General features: G+C 38.2%; 1 protein-coding gene across 2 annotated transcripts in view; it reads right to left on the reverse strand.

The window, feature by feature from the left end:
• The window catches only part of LOC106883248 (tyrosine-protein phosphatase non-receptor type 12-like), an 82,034-nt gene that overhangs the window by 65,813 nt on the left and 2,884 nt on the right, over positions 1–13,337 (reverse strand). The gene's annotated exons all lie outside the window — the stretch shown is intronic.

The following is a 13,337-nucleotide window of genomic DNA, read 5'->3' on the forward strand; positions in this document are numbered from 1 at the left end:
TATATATATATATATATATATATATATATATATTTATATATATATATGTATGTGTGTGTGTGCGGTTTGAAATAATACAAAGAATGAAAGACAGGTGAGAGAACAACAAACAAGAATTATTAGTTTGACGCTCAGGGAAAAATGGAAGTCTAAATTTTAAGAGAACTTCATCAAAGAGGTCTTTGCACATTACTCAATATATGGAAGGGTTACTTAAGTTACATTCATGTGGATGCTAAATGCATTCAAAAAGAATACCCAAGAATTATATTCAACTTCTAGTTTTGGCTGCATCGATAGTTCATCAGATCCTTCGTTCTGGTATTTATCCTGGTGAATTGCTGAGAAAGATATAGAATGAAGAGAGAGTATTTGGGGAGAGATTGACTGAAGACCAAAAGAGAGAGGTTGAAGGATGACAGAGAGAGAGAGTGAATGTGACTGAAGACAGAAACAAAGAGAGGGTAATGAGAGAGAGAGAGAGAGAACGAGAGAGAGAGCGATTGAAGTCAGACTGAGAAAGCAGGAAAAAGTGTGTGTGTGTGTGTGTGTGTGTGTGAGACTATGTTTGATGTAATTTTTTTAGTTCAACATTAAGTGCAATAATTATGTCTAAGAAATTTAATTAGTAATCTAATATAGGTGTGTGTCAGAGAGAAAGAGGGAGGGAGAGTGGGGGTGAGGGAGATACTGGACAAAGTATAACTGATATAATCAAGTCCAAGAGAGGGAAGAGCAAAAAAAGAAACGATAGTTGGTAACATAATTAATTAAAAATGTTGGAATTTCTGAGTCACTATCAGCATTCAGAGCAAAGCAAGGGATTTAGTTACTAAATCAGTGAACAAGGAAGTGCAAAGACTTAAGGGAGCTTTGATTTATCAAGCTAGTAATACTGAGGATGATAAAATAGGTCTGATGGGAATTCAATACAGATTATGCAGCAGATTGGTATGTCTAACGATATTTAGTCATGACCTCTCCATATTCTGAGGTCAGCTTTGCTATTCATTCCTCTGGGGTTGATAACAAAAAGGTACCAGTCAAGCACTGAAGTCAAGTTTATATTCTTCCGGGGATGCAAAATCAAATTATATTGGGTCCTCAGATAAATTTGTTCATTTCTTTCCAAAGTTATTTGAATTTGCACAAAAAATATTTTTGTGTATTTTTCCTCGACAACTTTTGTTTGTTTTTGAAATTTGAATAAATTTTTATCGCTTTTCAGTGCAAAGTATAAAAAAAAAGAAAAAAAAAGAGCATTTTCAACATCTGCTTCTTTTTGCTTTCCGACCAAAGTTCCAAAGTTGCTGAAGCCATGCAAGATATTTGTGATGTCACTGAAAGAACTGCAGAGAAATGGTTCCCATGCTTCCAGAAGGGAAATTCGACCTTGCAGACATTTTGCATTCCTGCCGACTTATTTAGTCCAACGAGGATTGACTGAAATGAGCTCACCCATGAGGAAGTTGTGCCAATCCACAAGGAAATTAGCCTAGCAGATGGGATGCTTTTGTGGTACCTTCCCTCAATGAGTGAGTTCCAATCAACCTAAACACCAACACAGCACGCTTCTTCAACATGGCAAAGCTCACTTGCCACATTGCTAATTTCACCAAAAATGCTATTAGTTCAGAGGTTCTATTGCACCCACTGTATTCTCTTGGTATAACACCTTCAGATTATCACCTTTTTCAGTTATTCTAGGCATTTTGTTCAACAATATGGGGCCAAAAATTTGGTTCAATGAATTCTTTGAGTCAAGATCCAGCGATTTCTACTGGGTTTTGACTCAGAGAATCAAGTGATTCTGAGAATTGTGAGTCTCACTGAGAATCAAGAAGTGAACAATGAAGGAGAATATGTTATTGACTGATTTCCTGTATTTGTTTCAGTTATTAGACTGCGACCATGCTGGGGCACCACCTTGAAGAATTTTTAGTTGAACAGATCAACCCCAGTACTTCTTTTTTAAGCCTGGTAATTATTCTATCAGTCTCTTTTGCTGATCTGCTACACTATGGGAATGTAAACAAACCAATACCGGTTGGCAAGTGGTGGTGGAAGACAAACACAGGTACAAAGACACACACACACACACGTGCGGACTAGAACAATAGAATGATTGCGTTACAGAATTAATTCTCATACGTCCTTAGCGTCTGATCAAACACCATCAGGCATATAGTTGCTATAAACGTATTATAGTCATGCTATTTAGTTCCCTTTAGTTTTGGGTCGCAGGACCAATTAGCACTCTGCAGGAATGAGCTTAAAATTAAATGTGAAGCTTGACTTAAATCTGAGTGACCCTTCACTGGCAAGGTATAGCTGTATGGTTAACAGGTTCACTCAGTAACCACTTTTTAGTTCAAACCCATGCACGGTGCCTTGAGCAAATGTTAACTATTATAGGGAACCCCAAGGTAGTGAACTGGCAGAATTGTTACTGCACTGGGCAAAATGCTAAGTGGCATTTCGTTTGTCTCTACATTCCGAGTTCAAATTCCACTGAGGTCAACTTTGCCTTTCATCCTTTCAAGGTTGATAAAATAAGTACCAGTCGAGCACTGGGGTCGATGTAATCACCTTATCCCCTCCCCCGAAATTGCTGGCCTCGTGCCAACATTTGAAATCATTATAGAGAACCCCGTTCATGCAAGAGTTATAAGTCTTTGCACAGTGCACAGAGAAGCTACTGAAGTTTTTAGCAGATGGTTCAAGACAGCCAGTGCCTTGAGAGTAAATTTGGTAAGACAGAATGTGTGTGGAAGCTTGACATGTGTGTGTTTGTGTCACTACCTGACAACCGGTGTTGGTTTGACTACATCACTACAGCAGCTGAGCTGTTTGTCCCAGAGGGACCGATGGAATAAGTAGCACATTTAAAATATGGACTAGGGTCTATGTGACCGACCAAATCCTTAAAGGTGGTGTCCCAGCACACCTGCAGTTCAATGACCAAAACCATTAAAAAATTAGTTATACATGAATACAAACATTAATATACACACATGTATGTGTATATAATTATACATTTGTATATATACATGTGCATATGTACGTGTGTAAATAAATATATATATATATAATTTATTGGTTAGTGTAGTCTTAGATACACAATGTAAAAGTAATACCTTTGACAGTAAGTCTGCTCGTGAGCTTCGTCCTGGGGTTAAACAACATTAACAGGCTAAACAAATGATTACTTATCGCAACAGCGTGTAGTACACACAAATATTTTATCTTTTGTATTTCAGTTGAAAAGTTATGTCTTGTCATCTTTTATCTTTCGAGACATTTTATAACAAACGTCTACTATTAATTGACGGGCTGTTTACGTTACGTTACGCTGAGATCAGCAACAAAGAAAATGCCCTCTCAGTACTTATGAATGGGACAGCGAAATAGGGTGTTGCATTAAGCAGGTTAAAGTGACTTGCACAAAAGCACCTTTTATTGGCTGCTTGCGTTAGCAATCATGTGACTGGCGAGTATGCTAATTTCCTTGACTGCTGTATCAGTAATCATGTGACTGTTATAGTAGCTCAGCTCCCTTAACTGCCAGCTGTATTAGCAGTCATGTGACTGCTTAGTACAAGCAAGTCATATGACAAGCGTAGAAGCTCCCATCATTGGTAGATTTATTAGTAGTCATGTGACTACTTGGTACTAGCAAGTCATATGATAAGCGTAGAAGCCCTCATCATTGGTAGATTTATTAGTAGCCATGTAACTAATGTGCAAGTTTTATTTTATACGAATTATGAAGCAGGGATCTCAGTAGACTACTTGAGTTTTGTAAATACGTCCAGAAAACCCATTATATAAACGTTTGCTTCCAGATCTACAATATTTGGAAGATATTGAATATCTGTCTGGAAAACATCACATCCATTTTTTATTTTTTCGTCATGCACATCACACTAAGCAAATGAGAATTGTGACCACACAGACCATTGTTGTCCAGTAAACTCATCAGCATTTTTATTGAAATTTCAAGGTAAATTTAAATAAACATCACGAGGTGTTTTATGCTGTTCTGTAGAAATTCAGAGGAATTAGCAGTGAATATTTTCAGGTGAAAAAAAGTTTTGTATGATGTGACGTACATTACACTTTTTAGATCAAAACGAAAATACTTGCCTGGGTAGTCAAAATTTACTGTGGAAAATCAATCAATGCAATACTTAAAAATCTACAGCTTGGATATTCTTAATTTGAGCCTGTCATGTACGTTACGTGAGAAATGGCCCTTTGTAAAATTTTCTGAGCCTGGGTTTGCACCTCCTAAGCAAATTTTGTTCCTGAGCCAGTGATCACGTGATGTCTAGACCTTTAGCTTTCGGATTACTCTGTCAAATGTGATGCTTATTCACAATGTTTTGAATGACTCGTACATTATCTCAAAGCTTCAAGATTCAAATGATGTAATTGTTTATATTTAGGATGACATTGTAGGGTAGGTGTGAGAGGCTGGATCTGACCAATTCAAACATAGAACAAATAGAAAATTTGGGTCAGATATGGTCACTTTAAATACTAAAGGACTAGATAAGAGCCCCCCCCCCACACACACATATATACATAGCAAGCTTCTTACAGTTTCCATCAATCAAATCCACTGACCCCAAGAAAATAAGCTTGGAAAGCAAACTTCTCAACCACACAACCATACTGGCATCTTCATTTGGTAATACATTAATTAATTATATCTGATTATCCTCTATATGGCAACAAGTAGTTTTCTGTTTGCAGTTAGCTAGATCAGGTTATCAAAGCCTTCTAAATGAAATTTGGTTGTGTGTTGAAGGCCGCCAGAAGGACCGTTCCAGTTCCCGTTCTCAGGTGCAATGCTTGGCTTTTGTCTTTTTGGTGTCTACTCTGTTGCAAGCATTCAGGGGATCTGATCTGAGGATAACACCCTCCTTTCTTCCTGCAATCTCAAAGAGCCCTCGAGGGGTAAATCATGGGTGGTGCTATTCTTCCTTTAACTAAGCCATTTAAATAAAATAAAAGCCATTAAAGTACAAAGTTACATGTTTTAACCATGAACACAATTGTGGAGCATTGGGCACTCCAGCTAAACCAACAGGAACCAACCTTTTAACAACTCTACTTATTCCACAAGTATCCACCACAATTAGAGCTCAGCACTTCTTTGCGCAGCTGTCCTCATCCATACGCATCACATGACCGAACCAGCGCAGCATGTGCAAGAGAGAAGACTGCTCCGGTTTGGTCGTGTGATGCATATGGATGAGGACAGCTGTGCAAAGAAATGCTGAGCTCTAATTGTGGAGAGTACCTGTGGAAGGGGTAGACCCAGGAAGGCATGGGATGAAATGGTGAGAAAGGATCTTTGGATAAAGGGCCTCACCAAGGAAATGACTTGATAAGACATGTCAAGCTAAGTAAAATCCACACATACAAGCTTGCTCTTTCAGGTATCAGTACCACATAAAAAGCACCCAGCATACACTCTGTTAAGTGGTTGGTGGTAGGAAAAGCATCCAGCCGCAGAAACCATGCCACAACAAACAATTGGAGTCTGGACAGCTCCCAGCTGTCCAGCTCCATGTCAAACTGTCCAACTCATACCAGCATGGCATGGTGATGAAATGACATTCTTTTATTCTATTACTGGTTTCAGTCATTTGACTGTGGCCATGCTGGAGCACCGCCTTTAGTTGAATGAATCGACCCAAGAACTTATTTGCTGTAAGCCTAGTACTTATTCTATTGGTCTTTTTAGCTGAGCCGCTAATTTACGGGGACGTAAACACACCAACACTGGTTGTCAAGCGATTGTGGGGGTGGGGGAAAACAGACACACAAACACGCGCACACACACACACACACACACACACATATATATATATATATACGATGGGCTTCTTTCAGTCTCTGTCTACCAAATCCACTCACAAGGTTTTGGTCAGCCCGAGGCTATAGAAGACACTTGCCCAAGGTGCCACGCAGTGAGACTGAACCTGGAATCATATGGTTGTGGAGCAAGCTTCTTACCACACAGCTACACCTGCACACATATACACAGACACACATATGCATACACATATATAGACACATACATATACAGGTATACATACATATAAATAATTAACTATATACATATCCTATATATTCCATCTGAAGTCCAATCCTGCAGTAAAGAAAAGGGTAAAGACATCCTTTGGTCATAAATGATCATAGAATTGCACCTAGAAAGTTGTCCTTTGAGGCACAAGTCTGGGCAAGGATGTTTGTGGAAGATCAGCAGTCGCCCGTGCATACCAGCCTCCTCTCTCCATGCCACAGATGTTCTCCAAGGGAATGGCAAAGGCTGATACAACTTGGCACCAGTGATGTCACAACTCGTTTCAACAGCGGAGTTAACTGGCGCAACATAAAATAAAGTGTCTTGCTCAAGAACACAACACAGCCTGGTCCAGGAATCGAACTCACTACCTCATGATTGTGAGCCTGATGCTCTAACGACTGAGCCACATGTCTTCTACAGTGTCAAACACCTAAAAAGGTTAGAAATAGGTTATAATATGAAAAAAAAAATATGCTTCCTTCATGAACCCTCAATCATAACATTATACTAGGGAGTTAGTCTGTGAGCCTGATGTCATTACCTTGACTATGGGGCAAGAAATCTCACTAAAACATATTCCTGTTTTAAGCCAATAATGGAGAGACAGAGAGGAAGGGAATGTGGTATTAGAACTGACAAGAGACTTTCAAGCTAATGAGGACTCCCTTATGCAGTTGCTTGAATTGCTAGAAACAGCAACCAAATCTCTCTCAAATCATACCCTACTTTTTTTTATAAAGGTAAGGCACCATATTAGATATGTATCATTGTCTAGACGTCATGGGATGGTTTATAAATGAGTATCGTCATCATATAAGTGAGGTTGTTCATTTCCAGTCTTCCATGAAAAATATGCTCAGCAATGGGAAAATATTAACTTGCTTGAAATAAGCGAAGGTTGATGACAAAAGAAGCATAGTAGCATAGAAATTCTGCCTCAATAAATTCTGTCTGACCCATGCAAGCATGGAAAAGCGAATGTTAAATGATTATGATGATGAATTGAAGACACACCATACTTGGGTATAATACTGGACACTCCCAGACTCAATCTGAGCCATTAAGTCATCTCTGTCCAGTCCCTCTGGAGACACAGAGTGGAACTTTTGGCAAGTATGAAGAACTGCTCTCCAACAACTATGATAGTAGATGATGACTGCAGCAATTTGCTAGCTCAAGTCATCTTAGATTCCTTGCTGTTGAACCAAGATATTTCAAGTCCACAAAGAAATTAGTGTAAAACATCATTTCTATGCTAAACAAAACCACACACTCAAGGAATTGTGGGGCCACCAACACCCTGCTTGAAAAAAGGTACCCCCCCCCCACCAAAAAAACCAGGTCTCAAAGATGCTTGGTCAAAGCTGGAACATTTTTGATCACAGTTCTACTTAATCAGGGTTTCAAAGTTAATTGACTTTGGACTAAACAAAATAGGTAATACATAATGAACTCCTAAATATTAAGGTAACGATATTCTTTCAAACTGAGAATGAAACAGTCAAAATACTGATTAAATGACTCTTCAACCAATCAAGGAAGATTAAAGCTGTCTGAGGAATTGAGTGTTATGCAATTAAGACACTGAGATGAACGAAAACATCTGTAATCTCAATCACTCCATTTAATATATATTACATGCCAGGAGTACAATTCAGTGCTTTGAGTTGTATCATGTAAAAAAAGATATGTCCTCAACTCTGGTTTCATAATGTGAAGTGTGTGATAGATAAAGTTGGCTGAAATAATAGCTTACCACAAACCACATTCCCAGTGAACCTGGTATCTGTTTCCAACAAATCAATATGCTAGGGCACATAAAATACTCTTTCTCCACTCACCAGCAAAACACTTAGTCACTGCTCATAGCAGGAGCTAGTAAGATAAGTTTAAGTTTCAACATCAAGAAACCATAGGTCAAATGACTGACTATGGTTTGCCAGGCTAATGCATCGTCAGATATGAAGTCAGAGTTTAGTCCTGCAGTTTTACTAAAACTTCAAACATTTTTCCAACCTTTCCTGTAAGCAGAAGAATATAACTGATAAGTGTTCCAAAGGCTTGTAATCTTGCATTAGTAAATAAAACAGAGGCATTTATTACCAGCTCAGAATAGACTGGTTCCCTCAAAGGAAATAGTCTTCTTCACTGGGTTTAGTGTGTCTAGCAGATTTAATCAAGGTGATACATGGCTACTCTTGTTGGAAGAGATAAACAGCAAAGATGGTAGAAAAGATGTGATGGAGAGTACCTTCAAGTATGTGTCAGGGCCATACTGTCTTAAAAAAAAAAAAAAGAAGATACATTGTATAACATAGTCCTAGATACACTATGTCTGAAAGGACAAAAGGATTTTCATAGTTGGAAATTTTTTGATCGTAGGCTGTTTTGACCAGGATTTGAGTTTAAACAAGAGACAGAGAAAGCACATCTTAACCCTTTGTTACCATATATCTGTTGAGATGCTGTGTTTCTTTCAAATAATTTTAAATATAACAAAGAATCTAGTAAAATAACTTAGTATCATTAAGCTAGTGTTAGGGACATAAATTGCAGATTTTAATTCAGAACTTTTGAAAACAAGACATTCGTACTAGAGGCAGTTTCAGGCAGGTTGGTATCAAAAGGGTTAAATGGACAATGGACTGTACTTATGTTTCATATAGATAACTCTACAGAGGATGTTTAAGTTGATGGCCTTTTTCCTCTCTTCATACACACACTTCCCTCTTTAATAAACTCACCTCTTCATCTCTCATATGAATATAAATCATTAAATTTAAATGTTAATGTGAAACTAAAAGTTTTTGTGTGTTCTTAAATGGCTTACAAACATCTACCACACTGCAATTGTTTTCATTAATATATTGTCATTGTCCAATTTTTGTTGCCATTGAGTATAGCCCTTCCTCTTATTTGCTATATGGTCTTTGCTGATAGGAAGATTAAAATTACCACACACACTAACTGTATACATACATACATACACACACACACACATATATATACACACACATTCTTTTACTTTTATTTGTTTTAGTTATTTGATCGTGGCCGTGTGCAGGAGTGTTGAAGTGTTTTTGTTGAACAATTTGACCCCAGGACTTATTTTTAAGTCCAAAGTACTTATTCGATCGATCTCTTTGCCAAACTGCTAAGTTACAGGGACGTAAACACACCAACAACGGTTGTTAAGTGATAATGGGGGAACAAAGACAAGACACATCTGTACATATATGTGTGTATATATATTGATATATATACATACACACACGACAGGCTTCTTTCAGTTTCCACCAACCAAATCCACTCACAAGGCTCTGGTTGGCCTGAGGCTATAATGCCCGAGGCTATAGTAGAAGACATTTGCCCAAGGCACTACACAGTGGGACTGAACCCAGAACCATGTGGTTGAGAAGCAAGCCTCTTACCACACAGCCACAGCTGCACCTACATGTGTGTGTGTGTGTGTATATATATATATATATATATATATATATATTGGAATGGTGAACCTCAAAGTTGATAAAGCTTTAAATAGGAAAAGTGGAAGGTATGTACAAGTGTTGAAAAACACACACACATATATATATATATATATATATATATATACATACACACACACACACACACACAGAGAATGCATCCCAGTTTTATAATTGGTGAGTGGCAAAAGGTGACTATAAGGGTGGCCTCTGGAAGGGAATCCAACTATAAAAGCTTTGTCTCAAAAAGTCTTATTCAACTCATGCCAGCATGGAAAAGCGGAAAAAAAAAAGGAAAGAACATTGAAGATGACAGTAATATTTACACACACACACACACACACACACACACACACACAGAGGGAGAGATCTGCGGAAGTAACAATCCAGTTTGCCAAACTTCTGAGTAGAATGTCTTCAATAAATTGGACCCTATATTCGAGTAGTGGATGTGGAAGATTTTCCTTATCTCTCAGCTGTTGCTCAGATTACCCAAGTTATTCAAACGCACCTCTTCACAGTTAAAGAGAACTGGCATTGGAAAGATTCTGGCCTTCTTTGTATATCAATGCTGCGAAACACCTGACTAAGAGTCATGCTGTGGTTCATACTGTGTCTCATGCTGCTGTGGTTAATGCATAGTTGTTGCTGTCTTCCTATCAACAACAACTGTAATAGCTGTTGTTGATAGGAAGACAGGAAGTGATGACAGAAATAGAAAGCTAATCATTTAAATAGTGTTTGATGAACAGAGGCTGTGGGGTTATTTTCGAATGAATGCAGAGGGTTATTTTCATCACACGATCGTTACAGGGCGAGGAAGAAGATGGGGGAATATTGACAGTAGGTTGATAGGAAGAGAAACAGAGTGAGGTTAATAGTGAAACAGAGAAACCGATAAAAAAGGCGACGAGGAGCAGGAGAGAGAGGAAAGACAATAAAGAGAGAATAAATATGAGTGTCTTCCTTGAAAAAGTAATATGTGATAGAATGATAAGGTGAGTGTGACTCACTGTTGTAGAGTAAGAAGATGTGTGTGGAAAATGCAACTTGTAGGAAGAGTAAGTAGGTAGAAAGTATTGTCGCAGAGTCAAGAGAAAAACGGAGAAGAGAGAAGAAGGAAAATATGTGAAGCTATTGAAAGAGGATGAATGAAAACGTGAGGATGGTTCGTGAGTGAAACACAATATGATGTAAGATAAAAGTGCATGTGCCTGCAATGACAACAATCTATACGCAGTTGATTTTTGAGAAACAGAAACGGCAGTGTCGGACTAACATATTTATCTCTTCTACGTTTCGAGTTCAAATCCTGTCGTGGCTGACTTCGCTATACAAACAACTCTCTCAACGAGATCGAAAGGCAAGATGATGTGTGTTCAGTTCAATCAAGCAGATCTCGTCTCCGCAAATGTGTGGCAGTGTGCCAATGTAAGAAATCATTATACAACATGGTGGAAAATCTTAATTGATATTGCGATAATAATGACGACGGCGTCAATACAAGGATGCATCTAAATTATCATGAAATAAGTAAAACCTAAGGAGGAAGAGAGGAAACGTGATAATGATGCACGCCAATAGAGATGTCCGAATATTTTTGTTCTGTAATAAGAACGATGATGATGGCGAAGAGGAAGAAGAATACAAGATGGACAGGGGTGTGAATTGGAGAAATTAAATAACCTATGATTCTGGCAAGGACATAGAGAGTGTGGAGAGAGGGCAAGCAAAAGAAATCAATATTTTGGTCCGGCTTTTTCTCAGACAGCGTCGTCATGTGAGCTGAGACGATGCGGAAGCACACCATATAATATATGTGTGTTTACGTATGTGTGCGCGCCTGAGAGAATCCACACTTTTTGTCTGATACCCAACTTGTGTTCATGCATTTCGATATGCATATCTACGCATTTGGATATTTGGCATATGTCAAAGAGTGTTTTAAATGTTCGTTGGCTTGTGAGGGTACATATATATACGTAAAATGTCAGTGATGCATATGTACGTACGAAGAGCTGTGTATACATGTTCATAGAGATCATATGTATTTTCCATACATAAAACGAAGCTTGGTTTTTATGTATGTGCAACTCTATACATGTCACCCTGCAACTCTATACATGTCACAGATGTCTCTAACTCTACACATGAGAACTCGACACTTACGCACCACGTTAGCACATGCACATCAACCTTAAACCAAGCTGTGCAACACAAGTATACGCCACTGAGGAGAGTCTACACAGTCGCTCGAACTGCAAGAAATAGCAGTAAACTCTTCGTTAACCCACTTCCTGTCATTTTAAAATAAAGGAAAGACTTGTCAGATGAGATAGTCCTGCAAGACTTTAAACAGGCGGATGGTCACGGCGTGAATATCTTTAGGCATAAAACCTGCTTGTTCAGAGTTGACTTGTAGTTAAATAGCAATTCAGCATGGCATTGCAAGTTTTACATTAAACAATTCAGCCTTGCATATTGCAATTTTACAAACCATTATTATAACTCTGCACTAACAAAGAAGTTTCTATGTAGTCGTTTGACATGCTAGAAGTAGCAGCCAAATCTTCAGATCGCACCCAATCGTCTTAGAAAACAAAAATGACACACTAGATAATAGTGTAATGTCGTGTTGGCTACATATAGAAAAAAAAAAAAAGACGAGATGGTCACAATTGGAATGTTTCTGATCATAAGTCTATTCGATCAGAGAGCTGACCTGAAGCTCAACAGCTATGCGCTACACAGCGTACGCCAGACAAGCCCAACAATTCTATAAATACTACTGTGCATTCATAAACCTTTGCAGTAATCACCACTATATTATGTACGTCAGCCCTACTACTACTCGCACTACACTTGGTATCTCAGCTGACCCCTAATCAGCCGTAAAATGCCGACTTGTAATAGGCTGAGCGTGTGACATTTAGCGTCAGTGAAAGTGGGGTGGCAATGGGAATAAGAGAAGACTTGACGGGTGAGAAAGAAAGGAAACAGAAATAGTGACCGTTCGAGTGGCTGGAGAATTTGGTTGATATAACAAATATGGGTGTACACTGCAGTGAGTGTATGTTTGAGGGGTAATGGAGAGAGAGAGAGAGAGGATCTTTAGGTGTGATTGTATGCGCATATGATTAGAACTAATGTGAAAGTTATACGAATGTACGAGGTGTCGTATTGTCCCTTTCCGTGTTTTGTTTCAGGAAATACGATTTTCGTGATTGTGTTGTAGGATTTTATTTATAAATACAGCTATGAAACACAAAAAGTGTCTACATGCAAGTAGGATGTCGCATCGTACATCCTTGATTAGGTTTCGCGAAATGCATTATTTTAAAAGATAGGGTGACAAAAAAAGGGTGGTTGTGTTTTTTGTATGGCCACGGATGTGGAAGTATGTGTAAGATGCGTGGTACACAACGTGCTGTTGTATTATATAAGCGTGGTCGGATACACAATGCCACATTCGTTTCTGTATTTCTCATTACATACAGCGATATCACCATTCATTCACGATTGCACGTATTGCTACACTCCAAACGAATACTTCCTATAGGTGCATATAAACATTCTACACACTAACCACAAATACCTACACACGCGAATACACTTTTTGTATAGCATGTACACACATTTTCTTTTCACATATATGTATGTGTTATCCAAATAGCGAATGTGTGTCTGTTGTACAGTGCTATATTAATATATATATATATATATATATATATATATATATATATATATATATA

Source organism: Octopus bimaculoides, chromosome 11 (genome assembly GCF_001194135.2).
Source record: "Octopus bimaculoides isolate UCB-OBI-ISO-001 chromosome 11, ASM119413v2, whole genome shotgun sequence".
In the NCBI taxonomy this organism is placed as follows: domain Eukaryota; kingdom Metazoa; phylum Mollusca; class Cephalopoda; order Octopoda; family Octopodidae; genus Octopus; species Octopus bimaculoides.